General features: G+C 44.9%; 1 protein-coding gene across 6 annotated transcripts in view; it reads right to left on the bottom strand.

The window, feature by feature from the left end:
* SLC8A3 (solute carrier family 8 member A3) overlaps positions 1-9,687 on the bottom strand; it is a 147,420-nt gene extending 137,733 nt beyond the window's left edge. For 2 of the 6 annotated variants that reach the window (XM_067732001.1, XM_067731994.1), the window contains exon 1: positions 8,680-9,540. The gene's annotated coding sequence lies outside the window, so the exon portion shown is untranslated. Of the gene's footprint in view, positions 1-8,679; positions 9,545-9,602 lie in introns of those variants that run through there. The other 4 variants (XM_067731984.1, XM_067732013.1, XM_067731975.1 and 1 more) reach the window with 4 other exon arrangements.
* Between the last annotated feature and the right edge of the window lie 10,432 nt (positions 9,688-20,119).

Genomic DNA, 20,119 nt, shown 5'->3' with positions numbered 1-20,119 from the left:
TTTCCTTTCCTTTCTTTTTTTTTTGGGGGGGGCGCACCGAGTGGCATGCAGGATCTTGGCTCCCCAACCAGGATCAAACCCGTGCCCCCTGAAGTGGAAGCGTGGAATCTTAACCACTGGACCGCCAGGGACGTCCCACTCTTCCTTTTCTTTAGAGCACACACAGTGACTGAAATCATCATTGTTTTTCTGTTTGTTCACTGGTTTATCATAGAACATAAACTCCATGGGAGCAGAAAACTTGGTCCCAGTATCCTCAGGGCCTTGACTAGAGCCTGGCAGAGTGACTGTCAGTATTTCTTGAGGAGATCGATGCTCACTCTGCAGGAATAAGCGTTTTTGGAAAGATGCACCTGTGAGGGGAGATGTCAAGCTTCCTGGGAAGCCTTGGGGTAGAAAGGTAAATGGTTAAAGCCAATGACCTCAGAGAACAGCCAGTTTTGTTCACGTGAAAGCACCAACAGGACCACAGTAGTATTTGGAGGGTGGTTGTGAGGACGTTTCTAAGCACATTTCATTCTCTCCACCTTAGCCCTCTCATGGGCACCTTACTTTTCCTCCAGAGTGTGTGGCCTCATGATAACCAACATTCATAGTACGCTATTCACTCAACAAATCTCCAGTGATAGTCTGTACCAACAATTGACAAAGGCCTTCTCACTCACATGATCTCATTTAATCCTCATGAGGTTGTTCATACACATGAAGAAACAGAGGCTCAGTTCACTGCCTAGAGTTTCCAAGCCAAGAAATAATGAAGCCAGAACTAAACCTTGGTCCTCTGGCTGCCAGGGGTCTCCTTCCGCCAAGCCTGAAAAAGTATCATGTCAGGCAAGACCAAGAGACAACATCCCCCTGTCATTGAAAGGAAAATCAGGGCTGGGCCAGGGGCCCAGGACAGCCTGAGGGGGCATTGTTTCCGCCCCTCCCTGTTCCCCAGAGAAAACCACTTGGGCTCTATCTTTTGGAATTATCCACAGAGAGAGAGGGCTGACATCCCTCTGCCCTGTTGCCTACCCATCAAGGGGAAGCTGGTGATTAGCTGCTTTTATGTACCTTTTCCTCAGCACATCCTCCAGGAGGCTGATTTATTTTAATGCCATTTAATTTCTCTTAATTTTTAAATGTTAAAATATGGGATTAGGTCATATCGTTGCCCGAATGAAGAGCAAATGGACTCGGGCAAGCACTCAAAGTACTCTCTCTGACACATGGCTGCGGGATTTTCTTGTACACTCAACTCCAGGGGTGTTCTGGGGCCTCCTTTCACAACAGGGTGCTGGGAGCAGACTCCTGGGACTCCCAGCAGATCCAGATGCTGTCTTGACAGCTGTGCTCTCTCCCCACCCCTCTAATGATTCTCCTCGAAGTTGACTCCCCCATTAGTTCCTTCTGAGAGGCTGGAAGGCACAGACTCAAGATGATTCTTCCCGAATCCTAGGGGAGAGAGTACAGTGGTATGGTAGGCCCTGAGCAGAGCCTCTGGAAAGTCGCTGGACAAAGTGATTCCACGTAGGCTCTCACCAGAGTCTACACGGATTGAAATACATCCTTCCTGGATGGAAAAGGAAAAGCAGAAGCACAGGAATCAAGACAGAATTGTCTGGAGCATTTGGGGGCCGAGCACTACTAGTCATTCTGAGAATGCCCCAGAGTGTCGCAGTGGGAAGGGACTCCACACAGGAGTGCCAGCCTCGGGCCATCAGGGCCCTTAACCAGCTCAGGATGTCTTGTAGGCCAGACATCCAGAGAGTTGGGTTGGCTGCTCATTTGACCTCTAGAGACCCAATGTGATAACAAATTGGGGGCTTCAGATTGCAGCTGGAAGGTTCTGGAACAAAAGATGCGGTCAGCATGAATAATATTCTTGGTAGGAGGTGATCTCTAGGCTGTGGAACGAGACCCACAGAACACAGAATTGTCAGGTCAGGGAGGTAGCTTAAAATCAGCACATCTAACATAGCCTTTTTTTTTAAGCGTGACGAATGCGAAGCCCAGAGAGCAGAAGTGGGTCTTGCCTGTAGTTGTCAGAGCGATAATAACTAGAATATAATGTTCTTGTCATCCGTTCAACGCATCTTCTATGATACCACATTGCCCGCTCCTGGTTTGATTTTTTGACTCCATCACTGGCTCCTTTTATGATAAATAGGACAGATTCCTTTCTTGACCTTGTTTCACGTGCCTCAAAAGTGAGGCAGATTATTCAGTTCTTCACTTCCTCATTTTTCATTGAACACCCACTGTGTTTCAGGCATCATGCAACAAGGACTGGGACAGAGAAAAAGGACTTGGTCCCGGAAGGAAAGTAAGTCACAAGACAAAAAAGAAATTTTTTTAAATAATTTTAAAAATCTGCATTTCAATAAATATAAGGGTCTCATGAAAAACAGATGCTGTGTTATACTCAGAATAAGAGACTGCTTCTCCACAAAGCCTTCCCATCAGAAAGAGGTATTTGAACTGAACACTGAAGAACGGGTAGGATTCTTAGTGAAAGGCAAACCATGAACAAAGGCACAGAAGAAGAAAGGACAAGTGTACTTATGTGCCTACATGGGAACTGTAAAAAGTGAGACTATACGCGGAGTGGTGAACCAGGCCACGGAGGCCCTTGAATACCAGGAGTTGGACTGCTGCAAAAACTGGGAGGCCCTTCAGGATTTTTTTGTGTGGGAAAATGACAAGCGTAGAATGGTGTTTTAGGAGGGGAATCTCGTAACGGTCGCTAAAGTGAATTGAAGGACCGGGAGAATGAAGTTGGGAAGATGTTAGAAAGTTATTGTTTAGAGTATCATAGTAATAGTTACTTCATACAGGTATGGTAAGGATTGAATGGGAAAAATCAATGTTAGGCACCTTGCAACAGATTCTGTTGCAAACATACAAATGTTGGCTGCTATCACAATAATTATTATCATTATTATTATGTAAGAGGTTATCAACTCTGTACTGAGGTAGTGGTAGTAGGGATGGAGAAGAGAGGAATGGACTTAACAGACATTAGCAATACGATAGTCCCCCTTCATCTCTGTGGGATAAATTCCAAGACCCCAGTGGACGCCTGAAACTGCAGACAGTACTTAACTCTACATACAGTACGTTTTTTTCCTGTACATACATGCTTATAGTTGACTTTACAAATTAGGCCCAGTACGAGATTAACAATAACTAATAATAAAATAGAACAATTATAACAACACACTTTAATAAAAGTTATGTGAATGTAGTCTTTTTCTCTCTCACTCAAAATATAGTACAAATTTAATGCTTTTTCTATCTTAATAAAGCACTTTATCACGCACTGTGACTGTAACTTTTGTAGTGTGACAGGGGTGCGACAGCAAAACTAGCATGAATTTCTTTTTCCTTCCCAATTTCATGGTTCTTACCGTAGATCTTAGCAACCTCAGCATAGGATTTTTTCTTTCCTTATTAAATGGTGAACTTGCGCTTTTTCACTTAAAGGAAGCACTTTGCGGCTTCTCTTTGGCACATCCGAATTGCCAGCATCACCATTCTTGTGTCTTGGGGCCACGATTAAGTAAAATAAGGGTCCTTTGAACATAAGCACTGCGATTCCGAGACAGTCGATCTGATAACTGAGCCGGCTACAAAGTGACTAATGGGCGGGGATACGCTGGACAAAGTGATGGTTCACATCCGGGGCGGGATGGCCCGCGATGGCACCAGATTTCATCTCGCAAAACAGTGCACAATTTAAGACTTATGAATTGTTTATTTCTGGAATTTTCCATTAAATATTTTCGGACCAAAGTTGACCACGGGTAACTGAAACCGCAAAGAGTGAAAGTGTGGTTAAGGGAGGGCTACTGTCCTCGGATCACAAGGGGGCAGAGTCATAGGTAAATTTGGGGACTTCCAGCCAGGGTGACAGGAAGTTGTGTGATGCCATCAGTAGAATGCGGGAAGTCAGGAAGAGCAACTCCTCAGGACAAAGATGTCAGTTTAGTAAAGATTCAGTCTGAGGGGCTGACAGGACATCCTGCGGGAGATGTTGTGCAAGTGGCTGGAAACAAGCTGCTGGGCTTGGAGAGCTGGAGTCCTTGACTGAGAACTCTCCACGCAGGAGTGACAGCACAAACCACTAAGGAAGATGCTGAGGGATAAGGTAGAAGGGGAAAACTGGGAGGGAGGAGAGGATCTTGGAGAGGACGTGGAAGAGGGACCACCTAGAGAGTACGTGGAGAGTTCAGTGTGATAGAAGCCAAGAGGGGGAAGTTTCAAGGAGCTAATGATCATTCTTATCTGACGGGGGCTGGGGGGAATCAGGAATAAGTTATTATATTTGGGAGAATGAGAAGTGCTTGGTGGGTGATAGTTGGGCAGGAGGTAGAAAAAAGTGAGAAAGCAAGGGGCTAAGTGAATGAATGAGTGATGGGGAAATAGAGACAGATGTCTGCTCTAAAATTTCAGGGGTCTGTTGAAAGCGAGATGGGAAGAGAAAATGACGGGAGAGGAAGTGAACAAAGTGATATTCTTGTCAGGATGGGGTTTGTTGAGCCTGTTTATAGTTAGAAGGAGGAGATTCGATGCTGAAAAAGAACGAGCTCAGGGCAAGTTTATTAAGGCAGGGCAGGAGGGGCACTGTGCAGGAAGGGGAGGGAGAGCTTTTTTTTTTACTGTGAGACCAGTGACAAGTAAGGATGAGGGACAAAGTTGGGAGATCAGGGTGCAAAGGGAGAGTGTTGACCGAGCTCACACTACTTGGCTTCATTCTCTAGGATGAACAAAGCAGTGCATGACTGGGAGGTCCTCTCCTCAAGTGACTTGGAAATTGCCACGTGCGAGCCAGGGCAGGAAAACAGTTTCCAGTCCCACTTCTGGATCCAGTATCTACATGACCCAGCGTTCCTGTATACGACCAGGAAAGCACTATTTGTCATTCAGCTATCAAGGCAGTAAATGCTACCTGGCCCATTCCAAGAGCTGTTTTCTTAATAGACACAACTCTGTATGCCACATCTGAATACACGTGATTCGGGAATTAGACTTTATTCCCTCTCCATATTATAAAAAATATACATATACATACACATGCGATTCTTCCTATCTAGATGTCTTGTTCGATAGTCTCTATGGACTTCGATATGGATCTAAATCCATTACCCTCCTGCTTGAGACCTTCCCCAGCCCCCAGAGACCTCAGATCTTTGGGGGTCTGCCTTGCTGGGCAGCTCAGTTGACCAGGAAGTGTGTCTTACACCTGCTGGAGCCAGTTTTCCTTTCCCCTGAGGCGCCCTGCCCAGTGTTGGGTTTAGAGTGCCATCCAAAACACAAACAGATAACCAAACATAAACCAAACTCATTAAAGAAAACAGGGAAACTTCTTCCTAGAAGGACAGCTCTGGTTTGTATGCTAAAACAGAAAGAGGACCCCCTAACCCTCCCTCACAGGCCACCAGGATGACAATGCACTTGGGTTTCTACAACAGCCCCCTAACTCCCTACCTCCCTCTCTCTACATTCTGGTCTCAACATACTATCTAAAATGCAAATCTGACCACGCACTACAGTACTAAAAACCTTCCTAAACCCCCTGGAAACTCAGTGGAAATCCTTAGCATCGCGTATAAGCCTTTCGAGGTTTGGCCCCTAGAGCTTCTCTAAACTCATCTCCCCGAATTTTACTCCGTCTTCAGTCATTTGGAAGAGCTCTTGTCCACTTGAGGCCTTTGCATACCGATCCCTTCACTCAAAGCGCTTTCTCCACCACGTCCCCCCTCCCTGCTTTCACCAAAGCCAACTCCTCTCTATCCTGTCTTTCTGGAATTAACTGTCCCTAGAAGTTCTCCTAGGGACTGAACCTGGGGTTTAGCCTCCACTGAAAGGAATCACTTTATATGGTAATTATGTGCTCACGACTTGGTTATCCCTGCTGGAATGAATGTGTGTTTACGAGGAAAGGGACCATTCTAGTTTATTTGCCTCAGTACCTGGCAAATGCCGGGCAGAGTAGGTTGCTGAATATTTATTGAATAAATAACTGATCGAATGAATAAATGAAGGCTTTCTCTTTTGGATTCTTATGTATTTCTGAACCTCATCAAATGTTTGAACTTCTAAGCAAAGCAGCCAGGCTTGAACGCAAAGGGAGTTATTCTCTCTTCTTATCTGACCTTGGTAGCTTGAAGAGAAGACAAAACGTGTGACACATTCCCCCCAAATCCATACTGTGGGCAGTGACTGGACCATGCAGGCTGAGGAACAATGCCCACAATGACTACCCATGGACAATAGGAGCAACTATGCCAGGGACTGTACAAGGGACCGCCTTGCACAGGGACAGGGCAGGGCTGGGGCAAAAGGACACTCCCTCGGCTTCAGGGTCCCAGCTCAGGGAGAAGCCCAGGGGAAGGGCGTGTTTTCTACAGGGTCAGTTTGCTAACCCTGTTCTTCCTTCTCTGACCAGGAGACTCTGGGGTGCAGTGCAAGAGATGCCCAAGTAGAGGTCAGAGGAACGGGAGCAGAGAGGAGAGGTAACTTATTCCTCCAAGTCCGTTCATTCACCCAACGTTGACTGAGTAGCTCCTCTATGCCAGGCACAGTGCCAGGCCCTGGGGATACAATGTGAATAAACACCAGCTATCTTTCCTCCCTTCATGCAGCTTTCTGTCCAGAGGCGTGGCTGGCATTACTCAATCACATAAATAAATTGAATGTGCATCTTTAAATTACTTCAAAATATTAGGTTCCAGTTTTGCGTGTGTAAAATAAGGGGATCTGGCCTAGTCAGGGAAGGTATGGAAGGCTTCCTGGAGAAAGTCACCAATGAATTAAGGGCTGAAGGACGGATAGGAGTACATTAGAGAAGGATGGAGGTGGAATTCAGGAGTGCTGGAAGAGCAAAAAAGCATTCCAGGTAGAGGAAACCGCATGAACAGCCTTCCCATCTTCATTAAGTTCGAGAACCACTTCAACTAAGTTCAGTTCTACAGTTCCCACCTTCTTCTTTTCAACCCCGTATCTATATTTTATTTAAAGGAAAAGGAAGCTGTGGAGTGGCCCTGTACGTGCAGACTGCAGACAGGAATTGCAGATTGCAGGGACGGGTTGGTGGGCCACACCTGGTCACCCCCAGCTCTGACGCTCAACCATCCTCACGTGGAGAGCTGCAAGGCATGAAGGGGCAGGTTCCTCTCAAACTTGGATCCAGTGAGGCCGGCAAGAAGGGCTGGCAGGTGCACAGGCGCCCAGACAGAGTGAGCTGATCACCTCTGTCAGGGAGAGCAGGGCGCAGCAGCTATATTTGAAAATCGAGGTAAACAAGAGCTCAGCTCAAGTGGACAGGGCACAACAGCTGCGGAGATTAATCACACACGGCTGCGAGGCACCAGGTCGCCCCAAGGCCCAGAGGCTTCCCCTTCGTGAACCACCAGGAGGCCGGATGTGCTCCTATCACTTACCCACAACTCCCTCCGCTTGGGGTGTTTCTCCACCACCTAAGAGCTTGGAGCCTTGCTCCCAGCTGCGGCCTGCCTTTCTGCTAAACTAGCCCCAGTTTCAGTCTTTCTGCCCAGGGGACCAAACCACCAAACCTTCTGGGTTTGTCTTTTAATCACCAGGAGACAGAGAGCCAGAGGGTGAGAGACAGGCGGCAGGCAGGCGGGTAGGGAGCGGGGAAATTTATGGCACTCCATTAAAGGCGTCTGTTCTATTTAAAGCTCCCACCCCCTCCCTCCACGGTTAAAAATAAAACGCATTGAATAAAGAGGAAAGATAGCTTCCCCCACCCCCGGAACAAATTGCTTTCTTCATCTCCTCCAATGGGTCGGGTCCTCGGGGCAGGTCAGGCACGGTCTGCAGGAGCAGGCTAGCCTCTGAATGAGGGCCTGTGGCTGAGTGCGTGCGTGCGTGCGTGCGTGTGTGGTGGTGAGGGGTGCGTGCGTGCGTGTGTGTGTGGTGGTGAGGGGTGTGTAGGCGGGGAGACGGGGGTACAGGTTAGCGAGAGGTAGGTACACACTTCACCGCTCTCCACCCGGGCCCGGCCCGCCCAGACCACCGCGTACCACAGAACAGAGGCCGGGAGAAACCCTCCTTCTCCCCGCCCCCTTGGCCGCCACGGGTGGGTGCGCTGGGGCTGCAGTTCCCGACCCGCGGCGGTGGAGTCCAGAGGTTGGGTGCGCGCGTGCGTTTGCACCCGCGGGCGCGCGCCGAGCGGGTAACGCGCTCCCCTCCTGGCCCACAAACCCGGCGGGCGCTCACCACCCCGGGAGCACAGCACGCCCTGGCGCAGCCCGCACACACATGCACACATTCACACATTCATCCAGCATGCAGCACAGCACTCAGCCTCCCTGACGCGCCCCCGCCAGTAACCCCACAAACCCGCGACCCGACTGCACGCACAAGCCCAAGCATCTCTTTCTGCGCTGCCCCCCGCACCCCCCGGTAGACGCTCACTCCGCCAGAACGCCACCCCCCCGCCCCCAGCACCGCAGGCAGCCCAGTGCACTTTCCGGGGCACCCTCCCCCCCACCTCTTCTGACACTCAACCCGCAGGAGGGCAGTTCATAGGAATGATCTTGAGAAAGAACTTAACACCATTATTCACAAGCAGGAACCCTCACGGGGATATCCCCAACCCCCCGACTTCTGCCTCCCCGGCCTCGGCCGCCCGCTGAGGGGGAAGGGCAGGAGGCTCACCCCGTCACTCACCGTTTCCTCTCGATCTCCCGGGCGGGGTGGGCAAGTGAGGGGGTTGAGGAAGGTGCGCGAGGCCCCCGCCGCCGGGCTCCTCACCGGCCGCAGCGGCTCATCGCCCCCGCGGGCTGCCCGCCGGCCGCAGCCGCGTCCGGGGCATGTCAGTCTGCCGCCGCCGCCCACCGGCCGGGCTCGTGGGCTAGCGGCTTTCAGGGAGCTGCGGGGCAGCGCATCCGGAGTGCGAGGGCTGGGGCCAGAGCAGGGGGCCTGGGGAGAGGTCCCTCGGCGCTGTTTTAAGGAGCAGGGAGAACCGCTCCGAAGACCCCTCCGGAAAACCCCGACTCGGGGGCGGACTCGGGACTAAGCCCCGAAGAGGCTCGGAGTCCCGGCCGCAGGCAGCGAGGGGATCCCTGCCGGGAGGGGCAAGAAGGCGAGCGGCTCGGCGCGCCCTGGCGGCTCCGAGGGCCCAGGGCTTGCAGTCGCGTCGCCGGGGCTTTCCCGGGGCTGGGAGCGCGCTGGCTCACCGCCTTGCACGCCGTCACCGCGGGACTCGTCTCGGCCTCGTCGCGCGGAGGGGACGCGCGGAGGGTCTGGTTTCTGGGCGAGCCGAGAGCTTTGCCCATTAAGCTTCGGGAAGAAGCCAAATCAAAAAGCCAATCTCCAAGCCTCCAAACCCAACGTCACCCTATCAGCTGGGAGCGAGAGAGCTGCACGGAATCACAAGCCGCGCATATTTATCCTCGCGCGCCGATGGGGGTAATTTTCAGAGAGCTTCCCGACCAGCAGCGAGGAAGCCGAGTCCGCCTCTCGCGTCCAGAGAGCCCCAAGGACCGAGTGCAGACGGAACCCGTAGGCTGCGGCCACCCACCCAATCTTGGGAGCCTGGCGCCCGGCGCCTACCGGCCAGGGGCAGTTCCAGGACGGCGGCGCGTCCTGACCTGGATTCCGTGGAGTCCAGAGTTCCGGGCAGCGGCGGGGAGGGCGGGCAGGCGGGCGCGCAGCACCGGCTTTCCCCTTGTCTTCAGGAGACGCCGCCTGCAATCCCGAAATTAAGTCTCTACCGAACACATCTGTGGTTTTTAAATATAGCAGGGGACGATTACCCAGGCAGGGTCCACGCAGGCCTAGGGGAGGAGTTGAGGGGGTATGGAGGGTGGCAGTGGAGGGGAAACAGAACTCCCTTTTTCCCCTCCTTTTTTTGTTTTTCATCTGTACTTGGTGCAGAACTCAGTCTGTCATTTTCTCAACCCAAATCAAACAACAGCTGTGACAGACGCTTGGGTGAGCGCTGGTATGTTGGTTTTGGGGTTTTTAAAGCTAAAAATAAGAGGGGGCTGTCTCCCAAATTGCTGATTCCTCTGGGCCTGGAGTCTGGAAGAGAGATGGTCCTTTGATGCAGCGACAGAACTAGGGTTTGGGGCTTGGCCCACGCAAAGTGTACACACGTAGCCTTAAATCAGATGCCTATAATTTCTGCTATATTTGTCAGGCTTGGTCCTGGAGGCACGCGGGGTGGGCAGGCCTCTCCTAAGAATGGGGTTTCACATCCCTAGTGTATGGATGGCATTAGGCAGATCTAAAATAAGCATGGTGGCTGGCCTTTTATAGAGACACTAGTGCAGATTCTGGGACAGAACATACGGGAGAGAAGTTGTTGCTCTCAGGCCTTTGCTGCCTGAAGCCGAATATGATGGGCCAACAAGTGAGGATAATATACTTAGCAAGCGTCAGCACCTCCTTAGGGCCCGGCGCCCTGCTAATGAATTTGATCGCCGAATTTCATGTCATCCTCACAAAACTATGAGATAGGTACAATTACAAACTCCATTTTCTCTTGAGGAAATTGAGCCTTAGAGAGGTTGAATAACCATCCCAAGGCCACAAGCAGCAGAACCAAGGATTGGAATAAGGTGGAATCAACTGGAGTTTCACTGATAACTGCAACAGTATGTGCAAATTCCCAGATCCTTGGCTCTCCTGAGAACTGCTCTGGAACAAGGTTTGGTCCAAAGAGATTAAGTGGGCATAGGAGTTAGAGAGTGTCTGAGTTTGGAACGGTGTGTGAGTTCTTTCCTGGTCCCCTGAACAATGCTACTTCAGCAAATCACGTGGTGGTTTCAGTCCTGAGTTTGAGTCCTGGATATCCTCAGTCCTAACTGAGCGCTGTGATCTCAGATCCCTGAGCATTTTGGGGCCTTGAATCCAGTTAAGGGCTGAGACACTGACTCTGTAAGACTTCAATAACTCCTAAGATTGTGGGATTTCAGCTTATGTCAATTGGTGGGATTTACCTTGTGTCTGTTTCTGTGGAGACCCATGATGCTGACAGGTCTATAGTCAAGACCAAGAGGTGGCTGGTGGGCCCATAAATTGATATGGCTTTTAGGGAGGGCAGTTTTGAAAGACATATCAAATTCCTAAAAAAATGTGAACCTCTTTTGCCTCAGTAATTTTACGGGTAAAAATTTATGCTGTGGCAATAATTAAGGATGTGCTCAAATACTAGTTACAAGGATATTCATGGTAGTGAAATTTATAAGAGTAAAAAATTGGAAGCATCTTAATTTTCCAACAGGGAGAATTGGTTGAGTAGATCATGTTACACTGTCGTAATGGTGTATTCTACCACCATAAAAATGCTGAAGCAGTATTCTGTGCACTGACGTGGAAAGATTTTCATGATATGTTATTGAGAGAGAAAATAAAACAGAACATCGAGTGTGATACTGTGTGTGTGTCAGTGCGTGTGTGTGTGTGTGTGTGTGTGTGTGCACGTGCATATGCATGCCCTGGCAGCAGAAACATACCAAAATGGTAATGATGGTTATCTTTGGATGGTGAGATTACTGGTGATTTCTTTTTCTCTTTAAATCAACTTTACGAGGCATAATTACATAAAATAAAATTCACCTGTTTTAAATATACAGGTTGATGAGTTTTGACAAAAGTACGTACAAATGTAACAACAACCCAAATCAAGGTACAGAACATTTTCATCTCTCCCCAAAGTTCTCGGGCCCCTTGGCAGTTTTCCCCCACCTCCCCTCAAGTAACCATTGATCTGCTTTCTGTCACTATAGATTCGTTTTTGCTTGTTCTAGAATTTTCTTTTTGCCATTTATATCTGTTGACATTTCTTCAGTGAACATCACCCATTCACTAAAACAACATCAGAAACAATAAAAACAGAATTGGTCTTGTCATTTTTTTTAGAACTATCCAAAAACCAACAGGAGCTTCATCACCTTGTCACCTGGAGCAGGGCACTGCTGGGTAGGAAGGGGGGAGGTGAGGGAGGTGCCGAAGCACGTTCAACCATTGCTATAGGCAGAGTGACATGTGCGGGTTCTCTGAGTTCTAGGTAGACTGAAATAACAAAACCCATATCTGCATTCTGAGCCTCCATGCCCTCACCGGTAAAATGGAATTAATATTAATAACAATAATATTCTTCTCATGGGATTGTTGAGGATTCAGTGAGATTACAGTTTCTGGTATAGAGTAAAGCTTAATTCTCTTTCTTTCTCCCTCCAGCCCTGCTTCTCTCCCGCTGTAAGTTCTGCAACCAAATTTCTCCTTTAACACTGGACAGAGTTTCACTTTTTCTCTCTCTCTCTACTACATGCATACTGGGTTGGAAAAGGGTAAATCTGATGACAACCTGCCTTTAATTTCTGCCATTGTTTCTTCCTTTATTTCTGGTTGTGCTAGAACACAAGGGGCTTTTCACAGGAAAAACAGCAGGTCAGCGATCTCTTGTCAGTATTAGCAGCAAGAGCCACAGATTTTATTTTCAAGTTGGGAGGAAACTGAGGCCCAAAGAAGTGAGGGGATTCGACCCAATCACAGAGCTCAGCAAGGAATAGATAGCATCTGCTCTGGGGGGGATGGTGTTCCCCGCCCCCAAAGGCATATGTTGAGGTGGTGACCTCTAGGACCTCACAATGTGACTGCAAAGAGGTAATTAGGTTAAAATGGGGTCATTAGGGTGGGCCTTCGTGGAATCACTGGTATCCTTATAAGAAGAGGACAAAGACAGACAGAGGGAAGACCACACGAAGGCACAGCAAGAAGGCTGCCATCTGCAAGCTCAGGAGAGAGGCTTCACAAGAAACCAAACTTGCTGACCAGACTCCAGACTGTAAGAAAATAAATGTCTTTTATCTAAGCCAGCCAGCCTGTGGTATTTCGTTATGGCAGCCCAAGCAAACTAATACAGAATCCAAGTATTCTGGCTGACTCTATGAGTCCTTGTTACATTCCAACTTCGAGGAGTCACCTGGGGTCATTGGGAACCTTGAAACATCCTGGATTTTACAAGTTAACAAAAAGGAAGTAAGGAAACCAGCTTTTACTTAAATACCTGCTATGACACTGTGCTATAAAGTTTTATATGTATTATTTCACTCAGTAAAACTTGTGGAACACCTTCTATGTACCAGATACTATTCTAAGGGCTGGGCATACAGCTGTGAGCAATGAAGACAAAAGTCCCTGCTCTCATGGAACCTACATTCTAAAGGAAGAGATAGATGATAAAAAAAAAAAAAAAAAGGGAAAAAATACATAGAGCATGTCAAATGGTAGGTGCTGTGGGAGAAAAATATAGCAAGGGAGGGGGTAAGGGGCATAGGGACTGCTGAGAGAGGGAGGGAAATTGCTAGACTCTAACTGAAGAGAGTCCTGGAAGCTTCACTGAGAAAGTGACAGTTGAGTAAGAACCTGAAGGCAGTGGGAGAGGAAGCCATGCTGATGCCTGAGGGAAGAAGGTTCCAGAACGGCAAACGCCAAGGCCGTGAATGAAGTAGGAGTGTATCAGACTTGTTCGGGGAAAGTTACTTTATTTAGACCTCAACTCCACCTTGAGAGATACTGTCCCTTTATCTAGGGAAGAAGAAATCTCAGACAGGTGAACTGACTCCCCTCAAAGTCACATACACAAAGCAAGTACTGCCCTTCTTTCTCCAGAGGCTGGCAACACGATAGGGCAGAAGGGATGAATAGTAAGAAGGGGACATGTGGCTTCTCAGTAATGCCCCATCCTTTACCATTATGCCCCAGGACTCCACAAGTCGGGGCCTCTTGGTGCCTCTCCAAACGTGGGGCCTCAGGTACTTCACAAGGAGCAGCCCTGCCTGCCTTGGCTGCCATTAGCTCTCCACACAAGCCATAGCGTTGTTGTCACAGGCCCCGCTGTTGTCACAGTACCCCGCTGGTACCCAGGTACCAGCATTCCGCGGCCCTAGGATTGTACAGTCTAGGAGAGTCAGAAGCAGACAACCAAGTCGAAGTTTCAAATAAGTTCTGGAGCAGCCCTGTAGGGGAGATAAAAATTTAATAAGCAATATTTGATAATGGGGTAGTATAGTAATAATAAACTCCTTCCTATAGTCATAATTCTCCCCTATGGGTTATGTAATTTTTAACCTTCTTATAACTTGTATTTCCAAAATTTGTCACAATTTTTTTTCCTTGAATAATTTTTTTAAATTTTTTGAGGTATAGTCGATTTACAATGTGTTAATTCTGCTGTACAGCAAAGCAACTCAATTATACATATATATTCTTTTTCATATTCTTTTCCATTATGATTTATCACAGGATATTGAGTGTAGATCCCTGTGCTGTACAGTAGGACCTTGTTGTTTATTCATCCTATATATACTAATTTGCATCTGCTAATCCCAAACACCCAATCCTTCCCTTCCCCACTCCCCTTCCCCCTTGGCAACCACAAGGGGGTTGTCTGTGAGTCTGTTTCTGTTTCGTCAATATGTTCATTTGTGTTGTATTTTAGATTCCACATGTATGTGCTATCATATGAAATTGTCTTTTTCTTTCTGACTTATTTCGCTTAGTATGATAATCTCTAGGTCCATCCATATTGCTGCAAATGGCATTATTTCATTCTTTTTTATGGCTGAGTAATATTGCATTGTATATATATGCCACATCTTCTTTATCCATTCATCTGTTGATGGACGTATAGGTTGCTTCCATGTCTTGGCTATTGTAAATAGTGCTGCTGTGAACATAGGGGTGCATGTATCTTTTTGAATTATATATGGGTATATGCCCAGGAGTGGGATTGCTGGATCATATGGTAGTTCTATTTTTAGTTTTCTGAGGAGCCTCCATACTGTTCTCCACAGTGGCTGCACCAATTTACATTCCCACCAACAGTGTAAGAGGGTTCCCTTTTCTCCACACCCTCTTCAGCATTTATTATTTATAGACTTTTTCATGATGGCCATTCTGACCAGTGTGAAATGGTACGTCATTATAGTTTTGACTTGCATTTCTCTGATAATTAGCGATGTTGAGCATCTTTTCATGTGTCCACTGGCTATCTGTATGTCTTCTTTGGAGAAATGTCTATTCTGCCCATTTTTTGATTGGGTTTTTTTTTTTTTGGTTATTGAGTTGTATGAGCTGTTTGTATATTTTGGAAATTAAGCCCTTTTGGTCACATCATTTGCAAATATTTTCTCCTAGTAAGTAGGTTGTCTTTTCATTTCGTTTACGGTTCCCTTTGCTGTGCAAAATCTTATAAGTTTGATTAGGTCCCATTTGTTTATTTTTGCTTTTATTTTTATTGCCTTGGGAGACTGACCTAAAAAATTGGTACAATTTATGTCAGAGAATGTTTTGCCTATGTTCTCTTCTAAGAGTTTTATGGTATCATGTCTTATATTTAAGTCTATAAGCCATTTTGAGTTTATTTTTGTGTATGGTGTGAGGGAGCGTTCTAATTTCATTGATTTACCTGTGGCTGTCCAACTTTCCCAACACCACTTGCTAAAGAGACTGTCTTTTCCCCATTGTATATTCTTGCCTCCTTTGTCGAAGATTAATTGTCAATAGGTGTGTGGGTTTACTTCTGGGATCTCTATTCTCTTCCATTGATCCATATATCTGTTTTGGTGCCAATACCACACTGTTTTGATTACTGTAGCTTTGTAGTATTGTCTGAAGTCTGGGAGGGTTATGCCTCCTGCTTTGTTCTTTTTCCTAAGGATTGCTTTGGCAATTCTGGGTCCTTTATGGTTCCATATAGATTTTAGGATTATTTGTCCTAGTTCTATGAAAAACATCATGGGTCATTTGTCTTTCCCTAATTTCTTGAGATAGATACGTTACCACTGAATTTCCATCTTTCTTCTTTTTGAGTCCATGCTTGTAGAGCTTTAAATTTCACTCTAAGCAGTTTTAGCTTTATTTCATAACATTTTATAGGTTGCAATTTTATTTATCATTCAGTTTAAAACATTTTATAATTTCCACTGTGATTTTTTTTCTTTAACCCATGCGTTATTTTGGAGTGTACCTTTAAATGTCTAATATCTAGTAATTTTATCTTCTTGTTGTTGATATCAAACTTAATTCCACTGTGTTTAAAAAAACATTCTGTGTGACTTAAGTCTTTCAAATGTATTGAAACTTGCTTTATAACCCAGCATATGGTCATATGTTCCATATGCCTTTGGGGAAAAAATACGTATTCTGCAACTACTGGATACAGTGTTCTATGTTTCAATTAGGTCAAGTTTGTTAATTTTCAGATTGTTCAAATCTATTTTTCTATTTACGTTTAATCTGCATGTTCTATTAGCTTCTAAGAGAAATATGTTCAAATCTCTCACTAAGATTGTGGGTGAGGTCTGACAATTTGTGCACTGTATGTTTTTAAGACTATACTATAAAATGTACCCATATTTAGAATTGCTATTATCTTCCCTTTTATTGCTAGTAATGCTCCTTCCTTTTAAAGTGTTTGTCTAATATTACTGTAGCTATATCTTTCATCTGTTGGTTAGTGTTTTTATGGTCTTTTTAATGGGACTACTTTTTTTTTTGTCAACCAAAAAGAATACCAGAAACCTAACAGCTCCTCTACAGAAAGAAATGTATAATAGAAGAAAGGACCCTGAGCTGAAACTCAGAGGCTGCGGGTTCTGGTCCCAACACTCCTACTATAATATCCCCATAAGTAAATCGCTTAATCATTTATGGGCCTCTGTTTCCTTATCTGTCAAATATTAAGGTGATCATATCTATGGGTATCATTAAAAATCATGAATGCTATATAAATGTCAAATAATTATATATGTTCTAAGGAAAATCACACAAAATCAGAAAGCAGCTTGTCTCCATTTTGGAACAATGAAAAGGTTTGCCTTTTCACAAATTCGTTCACAAAAATTTTTTTTCACATACACATAAAATATATAGTATATTCTTGGTCACTAGGTTCCCTATTCATCCAGGTTCCTTTGTCTCAGTTCAGCCCTCACATCCTCTCCCTTCCCTCTCTGTGCACCTTGAGAATACTCAAAGGGATAGAACTTTGTTCATCTGCTATGGAAGCAAACAGGTCTCTTGAAGAGAAGCCCCTGAATTTCATGCCTTTGAAGACTCTCTCCTTGTCGTGTTCTTCCAACCCAAATGGGCCTCCCTACATGTCTATGGGAGACTTCAGCTAGGTGGAAAGGGCTGCTCTTGGAGTCTGTGTTTCTGCCGATGGCAGGTAGATGATGACTGTCATGGAAGAAAAGAATGAATGGCATGTCAGTATTAAAGCATCCTCTTGGCCCTCTCACATACAGTTTCTTTTCTCACCATAAACTGCAATCATTTTCTTGATATTTAGTGATCTTCTTTAAAAGATATAAGCCCCTTCACCTAACATTCAGCACATCCTTTTCCCTCTCACACAATTTCTACATTGGTTTATGAGGATTTTTGTCACTAGACTGTGAGTTCTTTGAGGGAAACTCTTTCCACAGTAGAATAACCCAATCTGTTTGCTGATGGCTGAAGGATGAGGGAGAAGGATCAGTCTGGCATGACTTCCAGGTGTCTGGCTTGAGAAACTCAAGGGATGGCAGCACTGACTTAGGAAACATGGGAGGAAAAACATGTTTGGAGAACAAGGAGGGAAGGGTCATTTTGGACCCGATGAACCTGCGTGATGTTCAAATGGGCAATCTCAGAGGCAGTTGGAGATGGGTGTCTCAAGCTCAGGAGACAGGTTTGGCTGCAGACACAGATTTGGGAACCATCAGCATATAGGGGGTCACTGACGCCATGGGAACAGATGAGACCCCCAGAAAGAGTGTGTAGAGTTAGTTGCACACTCTTTTACTCCATTTTTAGTGCTTATCCCAGAGCAGGGATTAGCAAACTATGGCCTGTGGCTGTTTTTGTAAGTAAAATTTTATTGGCGCACAGCAACACCTGCCTGTTTGTTTGTGTCTTGTCTGTGATTGCTTCACATCACAACAGCAGAGTCTAGTAGCTGCAGCAGAGACCGTATGACCTACAAAGTAGGAAATATTTACTATCTAGCCTCTTACAGAAAAGTTTGCTGACCTAGAGACTACAACATGCACCCTTGCTTTATTATATGTAATACCAATGAGGCCGTTGAGAATCCAGTCGTAAGTTTATTGCTGCCCTTTTGCAGTAAATGGATCTCCTTGTTGCTTTTAAGTTTTTCTGTCTTTGGTTCCTAAAAGTTTTACTGTGATGTGCCTTATAGTAAAACTGGGTGTGCCTGGGTGTAGTTTCACTGAATTTATCTTATTTGGATTTTATAGAACTTCTTGAATTTAATGTCTTTAAATGATCTTGGAGAATGTTTAGTTATTATCCTCTTAATACTTCTGTCCTATTGTCTCTCTTCTCTTCTTTCAGAAGTCCAATTACAGGTGTGTTAAACTTTTTCAGTATGCCCCATATTTCTCCTATACTCTTTTCTGGATTTTCTGTTCTTTTTTATCTCTATGTTTTAGTCTAGATATTTTATACTGATTTATCTTTCAATTAAGTTTCCATTTTTTATAGATTCCATCTTATTATCTATTAATCACAGCTATTTTAATGTCTTTGTATGATATCTGCAACACCTAGATTTCTTCTAAGTCTATTTCTAGATTTTGCTTCTCTCTCTCTCTCTCTGTATATATATATAGAGAATGAGATATCTATATGTACATGTATATATAGATATACACATAGATATAGATATATAGACATATATATCAGTTTTTCTTGTCTCCTGGTATGCTTGACCGAATGCTAACATTATGTGTGAAAAATTATGGAGTTAAGGTGAGTCTCTGGATTATGTTAGCTTTTTGAGAGAGGTATCACTTTTTTTGAGTGGGGGGGTGTGGGTAGGCTGTTAGGATCATGATGAATCATCTCAATCCAGTTTGTATTTGAGTTTAGTTGACACTGAGTTCCATACTGCATAAGGATTCGTCTATTTCTGGTCACTTTTCTTGCTCAAGGGTCACTTCCATGGTGAAACAGGGACTTTGCAGTTTTTGTCTCCACGTGGGTTAGACTGCTCAGAATTCTCCTTCATCTCTCAGTCTTGTAGTTGTCACATTCTGTTTAGCTTTTCAGTAGACCACACTTTGTGGTTACGCAGAGCTTCAGGAAGAAAAGCACTATAGAATTTCAGCTCTCTTCTCAGTGTCTCCCTTCCCTCATGTTTTTTTGACTCTTCATGTCCTTAATGCCTTAGTAGCTCTCTATGATCTTCAAATCATAGCTAGAAGTAGAAATCACATTTTTTTAATACAAAAGAAATGTATGCTGGCTCTATCAAATCAAATAATACAAATATATATAAGGAAGAGTTTAATAATTCCCCTTCCCCAATATGTCTCCTTTATTGAAGTAACTAATGTTAAAGTCTAATAAGTATCCTTCCATTTCTTTATGCTCATATATGTAAATGTAGAGATTACTGAAGACAATTAGTTTGGGTTCGTTTTAAAAAATGGGATCACACATATACGTGATGTTGCAATTTGCAACAATTTTTTACCAATGCATAAAAATGTATTTAAAAATAACTGCCTAATATTCCACATATATGTCATATTTATTAAATCATTCCCCTGTTGATAGACATTCAAATTGTTTCTTTTTCCAGCCACATAAATACTGCAGGTTATTACTACTTTCTCGATTCTTGCCAATCTAATAGGTGGAAAATGGTATTTCAATTTACCCCAAAATATTTAAAGAATTAAAAAATATATGTTTACTGAGTATTTGCATATACTCTTTTGAAAATTCTTGCACATACTCCTTTGAAAATTCTCGTTTATATCCTTTGTCCATTTTCCGTTTCTAATGTTATCGATTTGTAGGAGTTTTCAATATAATTCATGATAGGAACCCTTCATTTGCCACATGTGTTGTAAATACTTTTCCAAAGTCTATTTGCCTTTTAAGATGTTACTTATGGTATCTTTTCTCATGTAAACATTTTATACGCATAAAATGCCCATTTTTCATGATGACTTCTGGATTCTGTGTTTTGCTTTAAGGCTTTCTCACTTCAAGCTTATAAAAATGTTTTCCTAAAATTGATTTCCTAAAATTTTATATTTTACATTTATATATTTAATTTATCTAGTTTTTTTTTTTTTTTTTT

The sequence above is a fragment of the Pseudorca crassidens genome, chromosome 1, assembly GCF_039906515.1.
Source record: "Pseudorca crassidens isolate mPseCra1 chromosome 1, mPseCra1.hap1, whole genome shotgun sequence".
NCBI lineage: Eukaryota > Metazoa > Chordata > Mammalia > Artiodactyla > Delphinidae > Pseudorca > Pseudorca crassidens.
The sequence above is the reverse complement of the archived record's forward strand: the minus strand, read 5'-3'. Positions and strand labels throughout refer to the sequence as shown.